Here is a 20,595-nt window from a genome sequence, read left to right as displayed (position 1 = left end):
TAATAGTAGAAATAACACAATACATAAATCAATAAAATAATATAAGAGATTGGTAACTCAGTTTGGTGAAACCACACCTACGTTTAGGGAGACACTCTACCCAAGAAAGAAAATTCACTACTTCGAATTAGTACAATTAGTCTTATAGGAACATCAACCCCATGATTTTCAATGCCTCTTCCTAATCCTAATGTCTTTCTACTTACGACTCCCCCTAAATACGAGAACCACTCTCACCTTTTCTAAATCATGAACCCCGTAGTAATCAACTTCGATAACAACTCTATTGAATGTTGAATTTACAACTTAACTAAGACAAACTAACAACTATGTCAAATTACTGAAACATAGGTGTACAAAAATATATTCAACACTAATCCTTACAAGAACATTAACATGGAATACAAGAAACAAAGACTCACAAACCCTAGGCACTTAGAACTTAATCTAGTGCACAAAACTCTTGTCAAAACATGACAACTGAGTCTCCTTATATAACAATGTAGTTTAGGATTTTTCTCCTTGGATATATGAATTAAATTCGTCCAGAATAATAGCTGAATTAGCTGGATTTTATCTTCTCAATAAGTCTCTCCAACAAAAGATATAATTTTTTATATTTCAAATTCAATTTTAAATATCCATTTAAATATGATTTGATCTTCAACAGTTGTCAAACAAATCACACAAACATTTCCCATCAATATGCAATAAATCTGATTAAATCTTAATCATAAATTTCGCACCTAACAACATCCATCATGGCCAGATGTTGCGCTGCATACATGCTGGAACGTCGTGTTCCACATGTTGAACCAAAACATCCTGTAACACCTCAAAATTTGCCCTCCTCTCTTGGGACTAGTTTAACATATTGCATTTCATTTTTAGGGCATTAGTCATTGCATATTGCATATCATGAGAAATAAACAAGTCATCCTCCTAAGTCTTTCTCAGAAGATAGAGAGGTCAAGAGATTCAAGCCTGAGGGTCTTCATGGATTGATCACCAGCCATATGAGGGTTGCTCTTCAATTAGGGTTTTATTGGTTCCTCAAGGAGGTGGAGCATTATCTTATTGGTAATGGTACATCATCATCATCCTGGTCTTATCATCCTCAAGGGGTTCATTATGCCTGATCATGTTCCTTGGGATTAGGGTTTTGACCTCTAGTCAACCCTAATCAATGGCATTCTCCCAACCAGGGATTTTCAAGGAGATGGGGTCTTTATTGAGATGGAGGTCATCATATGATTTTATTAAGCTTGTACAAGCTAGGGTTTCATTTTGGACTCATTTCATCAAGTGGTTGAGGCTCAAAATCATCTGTGCATGTTCAAGTCATCTGTCAGCTATAAAAGTCAACAGAAAGTCAACTGAGGGCTTGGAAGTGGAGAAATGAGTTTCAACATCTCATTCATGTCCCAAAGAGGCTTATGTGTCATTACAAATGCATATCTTGAAGAATTTGAGGTCATGGCAAAAGTTGCCAAAAATGGAAAGTGACCCATAATTGAAAGTTTCTAAAAATGGAAGGGTTTTGGTTAAAATTCAACTCAATCTTGCATCACCAAAGAAGCTTCAAATAATTTTTTGTCCAACATGAAAGTTGAAGATCTCTCTCTTCGATTTCCAAAAAGTCCAAGATCATGAATTTATAATGAATGGTTGAAGAGATATGGTCAAATCATTGTCAAGTGTGCATGGGATTTCAAATGGCCATAACTTTTGATTCATAACTCCAAATTTGGTGCCTCTTTTTCTAAAATTCTTCTCATGACAGGAACTTTCCAAAATAATCATCACATTGCATGAATTTCCATCACATGATCATTTGATTTTTCAAGTCATTTTTGGAGGGAAATTCACAAATTTGAAATTTATGCATCATGGGAGCAAATCACAATTGCCATTGTGTTAATTGGAAGTTTTTAAGTGGATTTAACCAAGCAAATGTTACTGTTCACGTAGGATTACTACATGCACCATGCAATTTTTCAATTTTTGTCAAAACACCTTATTTTTGCTAATTACCATTAACCATTGCTAATTAATATTTTTAGTGTGATTAGTACAGCATATAAATACCATAATCATAACAGAATTTGGGAGGTTAATCACAATTTCACATTTCTAGATCTAGTTTCTCTCTCCCTCCAAAATTTTCTTCAAACCAAATTTCAAAATCCTTCAACATAACACCTTGTTTTTGTTGAAGATTCATGATCAGTGAGTTGATTAGAGTGTGAATCAAGTATTGGTTTGTTGAATTCGTGCAAGAACCAAGCATTTGAAGCTCAAAACTCAAAGATGGAAGTTGATTATTAATCTAGATCTACACGTTCTCAAGCTTCCTTTTCTTCATCAAACATCATCACAAGCATTCTGGAACTGATTTGGATCATCTGGAGCTTTGAATCGTGCAAAACAAGGAACTGCTCTTCAAGAGGTGAGTTTTTCGAGCTTCATAATTTCACAATTCATGTAGATATTCTTGTAGACCTTGCTTTGCTGATCGTTTTGATATAAATTTCGTGTGATTTGGCTAAAAATTGAGTGAGTTATGCTTGATTGAAGTTTCACATGTCAAACTTTATTTGATTCGTTTTGCATGATTAATGTTGGATTAGCATGAATTGATGATGGATCTATAACATACATTGCATGAGGATTTGATTGATATAATTTTTTTTGGATTCTGAGCATTTCTGGAAATCTGGAAAAATCTGGAAAAACTCCATTGAAGTTCATGAGTGTTCTTCGTGTTCTTCATGAAGAAGATGAAGATTCATCATTTGCGTCGGTTTTTGTGACGGTTGTAACCGCCGCTATTTCCCTAGGGCTTTTCAGCCAAAACGACGTAGTTTCATTGCTAGGTGCGCTCCTCATTTGAATCTCAACCTGGTTCGATTCCCAGCGAAGACAAATATTCAAATCCATTCATATTTTATTGCCTTTCCCTCCAAATTTTCAATATATGTTCATCTTGATTTTCATTATTTTTTCCAACTTGTAAAATGCATATCAAATTGAAAAATGATCCAAAAAATACCTGGTTTTTTTGATAAATGTTCCTTGAGATGTCTAGTTTTTTATGATTATGAGTTTGAAAGTTGTTCATGGCTGGAAATTTATTTGCTCTAGGTTGATTGATCATGTATGCATGTATGACCTTGACTTACTCTTTCTATCATGAAATGCTTGTTCTTAATCCAATGGACTTGAAATTTTACATGCTGATTCTAGACACATTTCTGGATGTTTGAGGCTTGGTTTGGTATTTTTCTCACGTACCATTTCTGTTTTATGCATGTGTTAACTTGGTGTGACAATTTGTGTCACACCTTTGATTGTTCAACTTGTGCAATTTAATTTCCATGCCAATTGATCTTTGATGCTTCTGATTTTTTGTATGATGATCATGTTGGATGTGTTGAATGCTCATGAATTTTTCCAGATTTATTTGAATCATTTCTGTTTTGTTTTGGAATTTTCATTCATGATGATCATATATGAGCTTGGAAATTGTCTTTGGCTTCTCTTGCTTGATACATGGCCTTGCTTGATGATTTTGATATGAGCCTTTTTAGGACATGTTAATGTGTGTTTGAAGTTGCAATGTATTGAATTTCAGCTCCTGTTTTGAATTTTTTCTTCATCTTTGACCCTAGGCTTTGACCTAGTGGTTTGTTGCTTACATGTGAGCTTTGAATTTCAGGTTTAAGCATCCAAGTTCCATGGTTGATGATGCTTCATCATTTGGATGCTGATATTTGCTTTTGATTGATAACACTTGCTGTTTTGTAGGGTGATGATAACTCATTTGAGTTTGCCTTATGGCTTATGTGTTGTACATTGGGATTGTTTTGTTATTGACTATTGTCTGTTTGTCTGAGTATTATACTGATTGGTTTAGTTGTTTACACGGGTACTTAAGTTGCTTTAAGTTCATTTGAACTTTGCTTTGCTTGTGCTTGTGGTTGGCATACCACTTAGGTATAATACCTAATCTTCATGTAGTCTGGAAGACCTACTGTTATTGGTAGGCACCTGTCTGAAGCCCTCCTTAAGAGGCAATGTTTGTGGTTGTTTAATTTTGTGCCAAGCAGGTTAAGTCCTCTTAAGAGGCAATTGGAAGATAAAAGGGATGTGTAATCCATCCCTTGCTATTCTGTTGTGTCATTCATCTTGCTCACACCATGTGTTGATGCACTTTGAATAAAAACCCAAAATCTTGTCCATAGAGTCAGTCATTTATGGAGAAGAGTTCCTTCATTATGAACTCCCACACTTTCTATTGATTAAAGCTCTCCCAGGCCAGGGATAAGAGCTATGAGGCACACCCCTCATTCCCATTTCATCTGCTTCACCCTAACTCTCAATGTTAGGGTTAAGAGCTCAAAACACCCATTTCCAGTTGGTTTGTTTGTCAAGGTTGACATGACCCCTTGACTAAAGCCTAGCCTTGTGTGAGCCAATTGTTTGCATATAGTGTGTGCTACTTGTGTTTGTGTTTGATGATGTGTTGTTTAGGCTAGCTTGCTTCCTGTGCAAGTTAGGATAGAGACCTCAACATAGGGATCGTATGCATGACAACTTCTAGGCTCGAGTCGTAGTCTCCCTAGTAGTCTGTTATCTCCCTAGTCTCTGGTTTAGGAGAGAGTTTCTCCCCTGTTCAGGGGAACTACGTTGCCCTGATCCTCATACCAGATGAGGTACGTAGGCAGGAGATCGTGCGAGATCTCTCCGGGCACCCTTTTCCTTTTTGTGTGTGTTTGCTTGACAGCTAGCAGGCTTGAGTTCCAGACTCCCTGTTAGCTTGTTTGTTCAACTTTATTGTTCCTTTTGACGACTCAGCGTCCGGTTAACCTCTTGTGTGTGAGTGAGGAGTCTGACGTAAGTCCAGCGATTGGCAGTCGGTTTCCTGTGTGTTTCTTTGGTTTGGAGTCTGACGTAAGTCCAGCGATTGGCAGTCGGTTTCCTTTGTTTGTTTGTGTGTTTGGAGTCTGATGTAAGTCCAGCGATTGGCAGTCGGTTTCCTGTGTCTCGTTTCTGTGTTTGGAGTCTGACGCAAGTCCAGCGATTGGCAGTCGGTTTCCCGTGTTTTTGTTCTGTTTGGCGTGCGTTAGCCGAACTACGGTAGCTCTGATTCTCATTCCAGATGAGATACGTAGGCATAGGATGCGATATCCTAGCGAGCCCGTTTCCCCCTCTTCTTCCATCTGTGTTTTATTCCATCGTGTGTGTGCATTCTTTTGAGCAGTGTTTAGCAACCTTATTCTATTCTTTTTGAGCGTGGATCCCGTCGAGTACGACGGACGTGAGGGGGTGCTAATACCTTCCCCTTGCGTAACCGACTCGCGATCCTTGCATCTCCGGTCGTAAGACCATTCCCTTTCCAGGTTTACTTCGAGCGTTTCCTTTCCCTCCTTTGGGATAAATAACGCACGGTGACGGCTCTGTTTGTTTTGTTTTTCCCACCGGTTGTTTTTCGCGGATGCGACACATCCAAATTAACTATTCTCTATGAATTGTATATCTTCCTTGTAGAGTGAATCTTGGATAGAATAATTATGAGTTAAAATTGAAATACCATCTGTCTATTGTAGAGAGACCAGATGTTACGACACACATGTTAGAACACCATGTTCCACATGTGTCCCTTCTGCAATAGAAACATCTTGAACTTACCCATGTTGTTTTGCATAATGCAGCAAATCCAAAAGGAACAATTCTGAGAAATTTTCGTTTTCTAGAAAAGGCTTTATTGTAAATCAGCAGAGAGTATTTTTATCTTGGTTGAATAATTTACCCATAAGGGAGTGTTTGTTTGGGTTCAAAGGTAAACCCTTTCAGAAGCACTGGTTTGGGGATTTAGATTCTAAGTCGCCATTTAGGTTTGTAAGCTCAACTCGATTTAAAAGCTTACTTCGGATCAAGATCAATCCGATTTAAAATCTCAATTTGATTCGAGATCAGTTTGGTTCAAAACGTCAATATGGTTCATGAGTTAAGCCCGATTTAAAAGGTTAATATGGTTCGAGATAATCATGGTTTAAAGTCTCATATTGGTTGGTCAACCTGGTCAAAACCTCGGTTCGGTTGGTGAGTTTAGCCCGATCAAAAGCTCAACTTAGTCTGAGATATGTCCTCAGAAAATATTGGTTTAGCTTGGGGACTAACCGCTACAAGTTTATGTTTGGAAAGAAGACTAAGCCCTTCAATCCACTGTTTAGAAGGAAGAATAACCGCTTCTCTCAGTTGTTTATTGTTCGGTTGGAAATTAGATTGAAACTTTATTTACCCTTGTATAAGGGGGTTCAAGAGTTTAACCTACTAAAATTTCTTAAGCATTACTGATACTCTCAAGATCAAATCTTGGGGACGAGATTAAGTCTTCTTGACTGAACTTGTATAAATTCTTGGTGTCAATTCTCTTTCCCTTAACTATTTTACTTTTCAAACTTTTACTTTTCGCTGCTAATTTCTAAAACATTTTAAATATGCTTTTAAACTTTGAAAATATTCATAAAAGTTGTTCAAACCATAGTTGTAGAGGTAAATTTTTTGAGATTAAGCTATTGAGTAACTTAACTCAAAAAGTAAGAGTCGCCACCGTGCTTTTATTATTTTCAAAGGAAAGGGAAAAAGTACGGACAAAATCCAAAGAAGTTTTAAAACAAAAACTAATAAAACGAGATAAGGGTTCGGGGGTTAGTTATGCAAAGGGAAGGTGTTAGCACCCTAAACATCTATAGTACTCTATCGGAACCTCTTTGAAAATTTATGCATTTTGGCTTAAAAGTTGTGTTGTTTGCAAAAGATTGGAGAGATGAGAAAATAAATGTTTTTTTTTATGATTTTTATGTTTGCCAAGACTTTCTGAGTCTCATGCCTACGTACCAACAAAGTGCAATGGAGGACTAAAACCTCATAGCTCGTGTTAAAAATAACAATGATGTTTGTTTTGATTCATTTTTAATGAGAAAGACATTTTGTCATTTTAAGGAGAATACTCAACTAGTCACCCACAAGTATGAGAACTTTACATTACCATAGAGAAGAGCTCCAACTTGGATAAAGATCAACAAGTATTCCACTAGATCTCTTAAATGGAAAAGAATTATCATCAATACTATGGGGATAGGAGAATTATGTCTCAACTATGGAAATGACTCATGTCTAAACTTTGAGAAAAACGTTTTAAAAGAAAAAGTGCACAAATGGCACAAAATAATTTGAATGAGTTATGTATTTTTTAAGTCTTTTGAAATTGGTTTGAATATACTTAAGATGTGTTAGCATTTATTAAGAAAAAGATTTTGAAAATCACTTGACAAAAGTTAAGGTTTTATTGAGAAAACGATTCAAGTTAGAAAATAAGAAAGTTTTGAAAAAAAAGAAGATTTTGAAAATTAAAGAAGGAGAGGAGAAGAAGAGACTATCCTAGAGCATAAAGTAAAAGCTAGGGAGGAAAGATCTAACCAAGAGATAACAAGCTTTATGACATAAGCAAGCAAGAATTCCCTCTTTTCTATTAATCCTCAAGCAAGCCAAATAAGCAAGAGTAACCATGCATCAGATGATATCAAAGTAACCAAGCCAAGTCTTCAAAAGAAACCCAAAGTCAAAGGTACCAGATGAATCCCAGGGTCTCAAATCACAAACTTCCAAAGCAAGGGTCAAGATCCTAGTTCTAAGTCCATAACTCCACAACAATGCTAAGGATAGTAACCATAAGTTCATGAATTCAGAGAACCAAGTTTTTTAGGGGGTTTCTCCTTTATTAATGTCTTTAACAGAAAAAGAAATCCAAATGGACAAAGAGTAAAAGAGCATAAACATAAACAATATGGTATGAGATGCTAAAATAAAAGCATAAATTAAATGACAAAATGATAAAGACCATAAGATAAATGACATTAAAGTAAAGTTAATACAAAATAATGTTAGTAAATGATGTTAGTAATCAAAAAGGGAAAGACAATTTGTCAGTTTTTGGAGAACACTCAAATATTCCCCCACAAGCATGAAAATATGGACCTTTACATCACCTATGATAAGGGATCTAACTTGGATAAAATCAACAAGTATGCCACTAGCTCTCGTAATTGAAAAGGAAGCAATATTTTCATACAATACCATGAGGAGTAAGAGAGTTACAATCTCACTTATGAAAATGACCTACTTTGGGGACAAATTTAGCGATATGTTAAGCAATCATAATTGGACTTATGTAGAAGTCACAACTATCCGAGGCTGGTCAAAAATAATGTTTGTGTTAATATATGCTAGAGAAATGATATGTAAATCATTCTTCTAAAGCTATGCCACACAAAAAAGAAAAGAGAATTGATCAAGCACAAAGTCTAGGAGAGTGGTCCATTACATCAATCCATACTTAATAGTACTTAGGACAAACTTATGTATCAATCCAAAGTACCTTAAATGATCCATGATTAATTAAGAGGTAGATTTGAAACGATGAAAGTTCATCAATCACCAATCCACACATCATGAACAAGATGGACACAAGCCATCCAATTGATCAAGAGGAAAAAAAAAGAGATGGAGAAGAAAAGGACAAGAGAGATCACACCCATATTGGATCAAAGGTTTTATCAAGTCATCATCAAAATCAATCATCCATTTTGGTGGATTAGGGTTTTCACCCCACGAACACCCAAGATCCATTGAGTTTGATGAGACCTATGATCAAAACAACAATGATCCAAGGCCAACAGAACTCAACAAAGGTCAAACAAATATAAAATGCAATAAAATAAAATAAAAGAAAATGCATCAAAAATATTTTTAAAATGAATTTTAAAAGGGAAATAAAAGAGGAAATCCATAATGTCTCTCAAAACACTAAATAAATGACCAAGAAAATTATAGAAGGTTGGAAATAAAATAAGAAGTATAAAATAAAATTTTCGGAATTTTAAAATGCATAAAAGTATTTTTTATCCAATTAAAACAAATGAGAAAAGAGAAAATTCAAGAAAAATAGAAAATCAAGAAAATAAAATGTTGAAAAATAAAAACCAGATGAAGAAAAATAAAAAATAATTTTAGAAATTATTTTAGTATTTTTTTGGATGTAAAATGAATTTCCTATGAATTTTAAAAGCAAATGAAATTTAAAATAAAAAAGTAAAAGAAATAAAATCAGAAAAGACACCGAGTGTTGGATCTAACTTCATTAATTGACGTGGCGGATCCAACAATCCTCAGGCCAGGATGCATGGTGGAAATTAGCCAAAATAAAATACGAGATTGAATTTAAATTGGACCGATCAAAACATTTCAAATGACCAACGTGTCTCCAAACTCAAACGACCTGAGATAAACTCTGGGGTCATCTTCCCTGATGGTCTCTCACCGGAGTTTCATCGTTTGATAAATTCAGAACACGAGACCACCACCAATGTGATAGTCTCTTGATCGCGAATTCAATCTCATGCTCCAAATTCATTTATCTAAACTGAGCATGGGGAATTTCAGAGAAGTTTCAGAAGCAAGCAAGCCACGTAAAATAAAATAAAATGATGAACACGATCAATCAACACCAGATAAGTTAGGGGAAAACATCAGAGAGTGAAGGACTACATTGTGGTAACTTGTTTGAGTTCAAATGATGCTCATAACTACCTTGTCCAAATGGTGATCAGAAGTTGATGAAGCTCAATCTGGTTAGAGCACTTCAGGAGGTCTTGGAGCTTGGGAATTGTTGCAAAAGTTTCAGATAAGACCGAAGGTGCTAATGGAATCAATAAATTGGATTGAAACAAGCTGAAATTCAAAACACGATAGTTGAATTTTCTAGAGAAATTTCAGATTGAAGCAAGGATTTCTTGCCTCTCAAAAGCTTCTTCAAATGAATGCAATATCTTCCTCTATTTATAGGAATGTGTTTGGATCCAAATACGTGTGGAATCAAGCTTAATTCGTGCAAAACGAATTTGATCAAAATGTGTGGAAAGTGTGACTTGCAATCCATCAAAACTCAGCCAAATCATGCGTTTCAAGGGTCAATTAACTCCTGGAGACTTGATTAAACATGTTTTGGTCCAAAACGCGTGGTAATTTGGCCTGTAACTGAGAATTAGTGAAGTTCAAATTCAGACCATGGTGATTTCTTCAGTTTCAAGTCACCATGTTCAAATCAACGGGACATCTTGCTCAGGAGGCTTTTTGATCCCATTCTTCTTACAATATGTTGACATCATATCAAAGATTATAATGTGCCAAGAAAGGTTGCATTTGGATGCTTGAGCACAAAGTTATGGCATGTTGAAGTTGACACGAAAAACTAGTCATGTAACTTAGAAAATTCTAAGTCTCAAATGGTTGAAAATGACAAGTAATGTCTCAATGAATTCCATGGCCTTCCAATCATATTTTGGCTTTGATCCTTGGAGAAAACTTGTAGAGGGAATAAAAGACGATATTGTGCAAAGCGAATCAACCTCAAATGTTGAAAATTGAAGAAGTTATAAACCTTGAAAGTTGAGAAAAAATCACTTGAAAATAGGTCAAATTTCACAAAGTCCACAAATGACCTATAATGTCTCCAAACTTTTGATGACCCTTCAGGCATAATTGGCTCTTGTCATGTAAATAGAAGTTTTATAGGATATTAAGAATAGTCATTCAAAAAGAATCATTCAAAAATATTTAGAATTGAAGGAGTTGTGTTCCTTGGAACTTTGACTTCAAATGTTGACTTTTTTTGTCAAACCTCTTGGAATAAACTTGTGCACTTAAAATTTTCTTGCATTTCAAGGAACATGGATGATCATATGAAATCAAAATAAGATGTACTTGAATGTATCTCGATTAGATTGTTCAAAGTTTGAAGTAAATTGTTGAAGAAGGCATGTAAATAAACACATGAACCTTTGACTTCTCTTGAGAAATAAACCACAAAAGTTTGAGATACTCTTGATCAAAATGAGATTGAAAGATGATTGAAGACCTTGATATCATGCTTTAGAGATAAACCCTTTGAGAATCAATGGTTAAACACACTTTGTTGAGGAACCAAAACAAAACCTAGCTGAGGAGCCATGCTTTATGCTTTTGATGGGAAACCCTACCTTGCACAATAAACTTAAAGAAAACAAAACATATTTTTGATATTTTGATTAGTGGTTAGATAAGTAATGAACATATAAAAAAAGAGGTAAAACACCAGCAAAGAGGTGCTTGATGTTCCCTACAAAAGGAAATCCCCAAAGATGAGAGAGAGGTGATCAAGATGCGATCTTGTTTGTATGCAAGGATGAAAATGATATGTGGCATCTTAGGGTTAAAAATTAGGGTATGAAAATAATTTTAATGAAACCCATAATTCACCCCCTCTTGTGAGTGGAGTCACATGTTCAACACATGCCCAACACACACAATACACAACACTAGTATCCGACACTATTTGACGCATAAGAAGATTTTTCCTAGTCGGCAACCTATTTTGAATCAACCTAATTTTAGATGGCGCCCAACTCTTCCAAACCATATACAACCCTTTCACCACCCTCTTAGACATACATATCTGACCCCTTTGAAAGCCATCAACCTATCATAATCAAACCAACCAAAAAGTCCATAGTCAGTCCGACTTCCAAACCTGAGAACCTACCCTGTCACATCTAACTATAGCCGTGATAAGAGAAAAAAACCCCTCAAAATGCTCTGCCTCCCGAATTCAGAAATAATGTTTCCATCTAAAGCTCCAAACCAAACATCACCATCCCAAGCATCCATGGAACCCACCAACTAAGACTTCTACTCCGAGATCAGGAAGAACCTCTCAAAATAATTTCACAAAGGACTAGTGCCATCCCAAACATCATGCAAGAACTTATTATTTAGATCATTCCCAACCTTCCTCATGAAGAAAGTGGAAAACCAGTCAGACATTTGATCAGATGGAAACCTAAGAAGTGAAACACCTCTCCACGCGTGTGACATTTTCTGAAGCCCCCATCCTCTTCCTCCCGAAGGGGAACCAAACCCCTGGGATCCGTACCTTTCCTTACAAATGTCTCTCTAAAGCGAGGGAGAATCCTGAAGAATTCCCCATCTCAATTTACTAAGAAACACTAGATTAACTAGGTCCTTAACCCCTAAACCTCTAACCCTTTTGCCTATACTTACATCCCCCACTTAACCCAAGAAACCTTAATAACTTCTTTATAGTCCTCTAGAGGAATCACCTTTGCAAATGAACCAAGTTATTTCAAATAGACTCCAATGTCTTCATATAAGAGATAAATAATACTGTGATCAAATTCAACACCGAGTACAACAAAATCACCCTACCACATAAGCTAACAAATTTATTACTTTAAGAAGCTAGTCCTTTCCTTCTTCAAATTTTCTCCCACATTAGGAGCCAAAGATACTTAAAATGGAGGGACCTTACCTTAGAGTGTAAAAATACCTCTGTAAGTCCACGAAAGGCTTACCCATATTCACGCCAAACAAACAACTCTTAGCATAGTTCACTTTGAGACTCAAGACAAGTTCAAAACTTTAAAGAACCACCTTGATAGTTAAAATATTCTCAACATACAACACCCAACAACATTGTATCATCTGCATACTAGAGACGAGATACCTCATGCCCGTACACATCCATCTCAAAACCTTAAAACACACATACCGAGACCACCTTTTTCAAAGAAGCACTAAAACCCTTAAGAAAAAGCAGCGCCAAAAAGATCTCCTTATCTTTAGTTTGTTTGTTGCAAATGGCCGCCTAATGATCATTACATAAATTTTCCTAATAAACAAAGGTATCTATGAAGATAAGATATATATATATATATATATATATATATATATATATATATATATATATATATATATATATATATATATATATATATATATATATATATATATATATATATATATATATATATATATATATATATATTATGTGTTAAAATATGATGTGATGGTATCCCATTGTTTTGAAATTTTGTGAATTTTCATATATTTAATCTATTTAACAAGAATATTGAATTTAACTGTTAGATTGTTTTAACTTGTATTCTACCAAGAATTTTTTATTGTCTAAGTGTGTTAAGTTTCAAATCTTGATTTAAGTAAATATTATTGATTTTTGAAACGTTGAATTTTTGTATAATTACATTTTGTTAAATATAAGTGGAAAAATTTAATCTATTTTATTCTATTTGACCAACAAAAGAACTATTTAAAAATACTTTTTGACATACAAGCAACTTGTAAATGTGAATATTTTAATACAATTTATAATATTATATTTGCAGAAAAAGAGAAGAATTTATAATATTATAATACTAACCAAACTATTTAATTATTAATATCATCTATAATATATAGTATTTATGTATTGGTAGATTATGACTAAAATGAGTTGGTGCTTAGTTGGAGGTAAGATAAAATAAAATAAAGGGTTATAACCTATAGCTATACCAATATCTAACTTTATATTCTAAAAAAAACCTTATTATACATATAACCTAAATAGAAAAAAAGTAATATATTATTTTTTTATGACAAAATATCTAACTTTATATTTGACATTGTATATGATTATTCACTTGATTGATAATTCATCATCAGAAATAAATGTATTCACATAGTTCTCTTTCTCTTTCTCTTTCTCATTATTCAAATCATTAACTCACAATTTCATAATTATGTGAATGACGTGAGGGGGTGGTGGCTTAAACTTAATTTATTCATTGACTCATTCCAGCATTATATTAAATTTCGATAGAGAAACAATTCAAATTGTTTTGCAGATACGTGTGTGTGATTATAAGAACTTTTGTTCTATTTTTATCACCAAATCATATTTACAATGATCTCAGCTTTTCTGCAATGAATATTTTATTTTTAAATAAATAATATTGAATTAAAAAAGGATTACGTAATGCTTATATTTATAGTGCATGCATAATAGACAGGAATTGCGTCGAAGTGAAATCGACATTTATTAATTAGCTTTTCTTTTTCTGACAAAAGTGATGTTAACTCAAATCGCTGATATGAAGATGTTCTAAATCAATTGGCTTGTTAACTAGTGTTCAAAGTTTACTAAAAATTTGTACAATTTATTTTTAAATTTTTTTTAAAGTTTAACTCAAAAAGTATTCAAACTAAGTTAACGAAATCATGTTTCTTTATTAAAATTTTTAAGTGGGATTTCTAAGGATATCTCCAGATAAGCATGATTTTTTTAATTGTTATAGTATCTTTTTTTCATATCTATCTTTATATAAATCATATATTACATTTTCTGAAAGTTAAGCTTGAGATATGTGGGACCATATCATTAGATGGTAGGTGAAGTGACATACCAATTAGCGTTGCCATCTTCCCTCTCAGGTCTTTATGATCATCATCCCTTGCATGAGCAATCAAGAGTATATTTTGGAGTAGACTTATCAAGCTAAGCTTCAATCATCATTTCTTTACGTCATTCTCATCAAATCAAAATTTTCTTCGAGGTGAATTCTAGTTAGAAATCTGTTTGGGGTAGAAAATGATGTTAGGATTAGGGATTCATGTGAAAGGGGTTTGATTTCTGAATTTTGTTTGCAATCTATGTTGCTTGTGTTATGAAACCTTGTTTGCTTGCATATATGTTATGAATAAATATTGCAAGAAACTGTTATTAAAAACTGAGTTTTCATGAATCATCCTTACATGTTGCATGTTTCATGCACCTTGTGATTTATCTTTAAGAAACCTTGATGAACATGCTTAGGATTAGTAAGTTAGATCATTGATACATGTATGAGTAGGAACTTTGATGACATGTTGGTTCTATGACTATTTGACCATGTATTTTGTGTATTGGATGGCTGTGAATCATTTTCAATGCAGGTTCAAGTGGGGTAAAAGTTTGAAAATCTCAAAATCAAGAGAGCCCCATAGTTTCTGGGCCTGACAAGGGTCGTGTTGTGTGACACGGGCTGACCGTGTCCCTCTTTGGTTTTTGTATGACATGTTGTGACATTGACACAGGTTAGCCGTGTAGCTCTCTAGTTTTTGTATGACACACCCTGAAGCTGACACGGGTCGTGTCATGCAACATGGGTAAGTCGTGTTATGCTTTTGTAAAATCCCCTAAGGCCAACACGGGTTGGGTAACACGGGTGAATCGTGTTGGGGGTCTGAGATGACTTGGGGGTGACACGGTATGTGTCACCTGACACAGGTAGACCGTGTTTCACCTATGAGTTTCCTATTTCAAGTCTTTTCCAAACCGCAGTGAATGCTTAACCTTGAAACGTCTTGTCGTTTGAACAATGTGCTTATGTAGCCTAAGATACTTGGCGAAAACACATAGATACTCACTTAACGTTATTGAACGGTGTGCTTTTGTAGCCTAAGATACTTGGCGGAAACACTTGGATATTCACTGGTGCAGCCGCAAGTGCACAACTATCGCGAAGTTATAAAATAGATATCGAGTCACAGAGACCAATGGTTTAAGTGCCGAATTCTCGTCCTATTGGTGTATATCTAGAGAAATAAAAAAGAGAGACTTTGGTAAATAGCTTAACAGAAAAAGTAATTAAATGGAAATAGTTTAATACAAAAATCACTCAAATTTCAAATTGGGATAAATAGGACCCGAGGTTATAGTTCATGTTTCTAACAAAATCATACGATCCTTGTCACATCCTGTACGAGAACTTTGCATAAATTATAGAAAATGGATAAAATTGGGCACTGCCTTCTTTCGCTAGCGGATTGCCCCTATCATCGAAGAATCATCTGTCGAATTTCGTATCGTCCAGATTATTCACTACTACAAATAACTCCATTATACCTCAGACACGAAGGGGATATAACCTCGGTTACACATGCGAGGTAACAAATAGCGACATGAAAACCTATCACTTTACCCCTCGGTTTTTGAATAACTGAGGGGAAAAGTGGCACTGGTCATGGGTTCGATCCCCAACAACTACATTTTTTGGATTTTCAAAACTGCGTTACTTTTTACCTCGATTTTTAACAATGATCGATGAGTAAAGTCTAGTTTACAAAATTTTATTTTTAACCTGTTTTTTTCTTCGTTTTAATTTGCAAAGCATCAAATGTGTTGACAACTTCTAAATCTTCTTCTTCATCGTCAACAACGCCAATAACAAAAACAAAAACAAAATCAATAGAATCCTTAAACATTAAATCCCAATAACAACAATAACAACAACAACAACAACAATAACAACAACAACAACAAATAAACAAAATCAATAGAATCGTTAAATACTAAATTTCAACAACAACAACAATATTAAACATTTTATACAACTACAACTAACATTAATAAGTTACTTTAATATTTTCCTAACTAACATTAAACATTTTTAACAAGAATTACTAGAGAAAATATTATGTTAAAAAACAAACCATGAAATATTTTCCTGCTTTTACTTTCATTATCATTGTTTTCAATATGTTAAGTTTAAATTTTAGCACTTTGCATTCAAGATTGATATTTGTGGCATTCACGTTTTGAATGACTAGTGAGAGTTTCACACGGATCATTAATGGTTCATGTGGTTTGATGATTTGACAATGCCTTGACCATTGTTACTTTATAAATGGACGACAAAGATTCACAATTAATTATTTTCATCAAATTAGTCATAAATAAAAAAATGTTACTTTATCCTTCGGTTTTCAGCAAAATCGAGGTAATAGGTCATAAAATATTTTTAAAAAATTAAAAGGTGATAAAATGTAGTTGTTGAGATTCGAAGACGTGTCTTCTAAATACTTTACCCCTCGATTTTCAATAAAACTAAGGTAATGAGTAAAAAAAGTTTAAAAAAATAAAAGGTGATAAAATGTATTTGTTGGGATTCGAAGACGTGTCCTCTAAATACTTTATCCCTCGGTTTTCAGCAAAACCGAGGTAATATATCATAAAAAAATTTAAAAAAATTAAAAAAATGCTAAAATGTAATTGTTGGGATTCGAATCCGTGTCCTCTAAATACTTTACCCCTCAGTTTCAGTTAAACCGATGGAATATATGGTATTTTAAAAAATTAAATTAAAAATGTGACGCGTTTATGGTTTACGCCTCGGTGTTTTGTTGGGTCAGGTGAAAGTTTCGTCATAAAATGTATTATTTTTAGTAGTGATTATTCGATGAGTCATTACTTTTTCCTAGCTATATGTTTTCTCAAATTTGTTTGTCTGCTTTCGCATCGTTTGGATTAGGTCGTTTAAAAATCCGCTCTCTAGTATCAACACATATACTTTCAGACTACGGTCGATACCCAAGAACCACTTACTTCCTAACAAATTTGGAATGCATGACTCAGATTATAAAATAAGTTTAATTAAAATTATCACAATCGATAGTAACAGATCATACGATAGGTCATGAAACAATCCTTATAACCCCTAATCCCTAGGGAAATACTCACTCATGGTGATGGCAAACACAATCACATAGGTATTCATCATCAAACTCATATCAATCAAACACAAGAGATGAATAATATAAAGAGAATGAATTATAAAACCTGAATTATGAATAATCTTGTTCCACAAATTGCTCCCTTGAAGACTTGAGTTACAAAGGAAAAAATAGAACAAAAGAAACTTAGAAACTAGGAATGAAAAGTGACAAAAGTTGGGAACCCTAAACTCATAACAGGCTATGCATTTTATAGCAAAATAATAAAAGTACAAAATATATTTGGTTTAATGTGAAATATTCAGATTTGATATATATCCAATAAGGCCTAAAAGCCACAAGTAAGAGTGAATCAAATCTATTTAAGGAAGCAAAACAAATCTCCAATTTTTTCTCTCGACTCCCTGCTATGGCCCGTAGCAGCTTCTATAGGTGGTTGTAGCAGGCCCCTGGATCTTATACTAGAAAGCTTCAAATGGGGGAGCTAGGGCATCATACTGCTACGATCCGTAGCAGCTGCCACAGGTGGTCGTAGCAGCCCCCTGGTTTTGGTATGAGAGAAATTGTCAAATTGACGTTTTTCTCTGTTTCGCTTGCCTTTGATCCCTCTTTGCCTTTGATGCTCATTAGACCCTGGAATTTGAAGGCGGCAAGAAACACAAGAAATTGGGGGTTTGAATTGGGTTTCTAAAAATAAAATCTTTTTCAAAGCCAACTCAATCAAACAATAACACGAACAATAAAAATAACAAGGTTACTTTTATACTGGTTTGCTATTAAAGAAGCTACCTCCAGTATAACCTACCAAGGTGATTTTTACTTGTCAACAAGTACTTAATCCAATATAACCGAAATTGATTACAGACACCACAAAGACAAGCCGTCTTTGTCTTCTTGAGTCTATCTGAGTAAAACCTATTCATTCAAGGAAACCACTCAAACAACTTTGAGATTTACAAGTATGTGTTTACAAGTATTACTTCTAAGACAGCAGATTAACACAAGTTAAATACAATGAATTTCTTCACACAATAATGAGCAAAAAATATATGTGTGTTTACAAAGACTATACACAAAAAATATATACTTTAGCAAAGAGTGTGTGTATGAGCGTAAGCGAATAAGCATGAGCAACTTCTTCCAATATTCCAAGTCTTTTTTATATAGGCAGTTAAAAGATCAGTTGGAGGGTAAAATTGGAATAGCAAATTGAAGTTGTCTCTTTGTATAAGGTTTGCATATATGAGACAAAATGGTACAATAGTATTGTCCTTAGCCCACATATTTAGCGTAGTGGAGAGAAGGGTGATCTTGTACTGTGTACTATTTTTCTAATGCAAAACCTTTTGATCTTATCTTCTAATCTTCAGAGGCTTCTAATGAAATGATGTTGAAGCATACTTATAAGGATCAAGAGACTAGTAGAGATAATCTTCAGAACCTTGGTCTTCAGAGTCTTGACATAGTTCCTCAGAACCTAGTCTTCAGAGTCTTCATAACTTGTTCTTCAAAATCTTCAGAATCTTGAAGGCTGATAATACTTTAGAGGGCCTTCAATCAGAGTCACAGTCAGAAGATTTAGCACAAACGTTCATCAGAACCGTTGTCTAAGAGATTTCTAGAACCTGACAGCATCTTGTAAAGAACTTGTATCTCTTCAGAGTCAGAGTGTATTGATTCCAGAATTTGATGACGTCACATGTCAATTCTTTAGAGTCAGAACCTGTTAGAAAAGTTACATACTAGATAAAAACCATTAGTGTACAAAATTGTTATCTAAGAAACAATCCATTTTTATCATTAAAACTAAAGGCCAGATGCAGAACCAAATCTTGTTCTTACAATCTCCCCCTTTTTGTTTATGACAAAACCATGTATTTTGATGAATAATTTTTACTTGTTTTAATCACATAAAAACATCAGAGTGAGGTTTGTAAGCTCCCCCTGAATTTTATACTGTTAAAAATTATTTTTTATCTTAGAATATCAGAGTTAGGTTTGCAAGCTCCCTTTGAATTTAAGACTTAAAATAATCTTAACACATACAAAAATCTCAATCAACATGAAAGAAATAACTTCCTATAAGGAAGAAGCCTGGTTACTGAAGCCTGGGTACTATTTTCCCATAAGGCAGAAGCCTAGTAATGATAGATGTAGTAACTTACCATAATGTAGCAACTTGAGTTCTGAAGTATTTCATTCAGTGTTGACTTGCTTGAGTGTCAAAAAATATGGTTGTCAGCCTCATCACAGAGCATGATTTTTCAGAGCTTTCAATATGCCTTGTAGTATTATGCATGCCTGGCTGTTATCAGAACTTATATACATCTGGTTCAGAACTTCGTCTGGTTCAGATATTATATACACTTGGTTCCAAAACACACCTGGTTCACTTGAACTTAGTTAAGAACATGAGCCTGATTAACTATTCAAAACATAAACATGGTCGACTGTTCAGAACATAAGCATGGTTGATTGTTCAAAACATAAGCCTGATTCATATGAATTTAACTTATCTTGGTTAATGTCTTAGAACCTGAAAAACTTGGTTAGCATGATGAACTTTTTCAAAGTTCTCAGAAGGGTTAGCAATGTCAGAATAATCAATAAAGATATGTTTGGGTTTCATAATTGGAATTAGATATATCAAAATCAATCATTCTTTCTCCCATTTGTCGTAATTCAGAAAGAGGTAAAGACAAAGTAAACCAAAATAAAATTTCATTTCATATATTTGAGGGTATTCTCGTCCTTGTTTGTTTGTTGTGTGTCTGTGCTTCTCTGGAGTATAGATAATCAGGTAGAAGACTAGATGCTTGAGCTAGAGGACGATGTTGCGGTCTCTTTAGTTATTTATCGTTTGGGTCTTTAGTGGATTCGCTCTGATATGTAGCAGTGGGGACGGGCTGTCTATCTTTCATTGTTATATGTCTTATTTATTTTGGAGTTGTTGAACCACTTTGTTATTCATTTGTTGTTGAGATGATATATGCCAAACTTTATTTTTTTCCGCTGCTTAATTCACAATATTATATTTTGTTGGTTTTTATGTTTGGTGAAACATACGTGACACTCTGATTGTTGAGTTAAAATTAAATTATTTTACTAAATGTTGATTCAGGGAATTAGGGAGTTATAGTACGCATG

This window comes from Lathyrus oleraceus, chromosome 5 (assembly GCF_024323335.1).
Source record: "Lathyrus oleraceus cultivar Zhongwan6 chromosome 5, CAAS_Psat_ZW6_1.0, whole genome shotgun sequence".
NCBI classification, from domain to species: domain Eukaryota; kingdom Viridiplantae; phylum Streptophyta; class Magnoliopsida; order Fabales; family Fabaceae; genus Lathyrus; species Lathyrus oleraceus.
Note: the sequence above shows the minus strand (reverse complement) of the source record.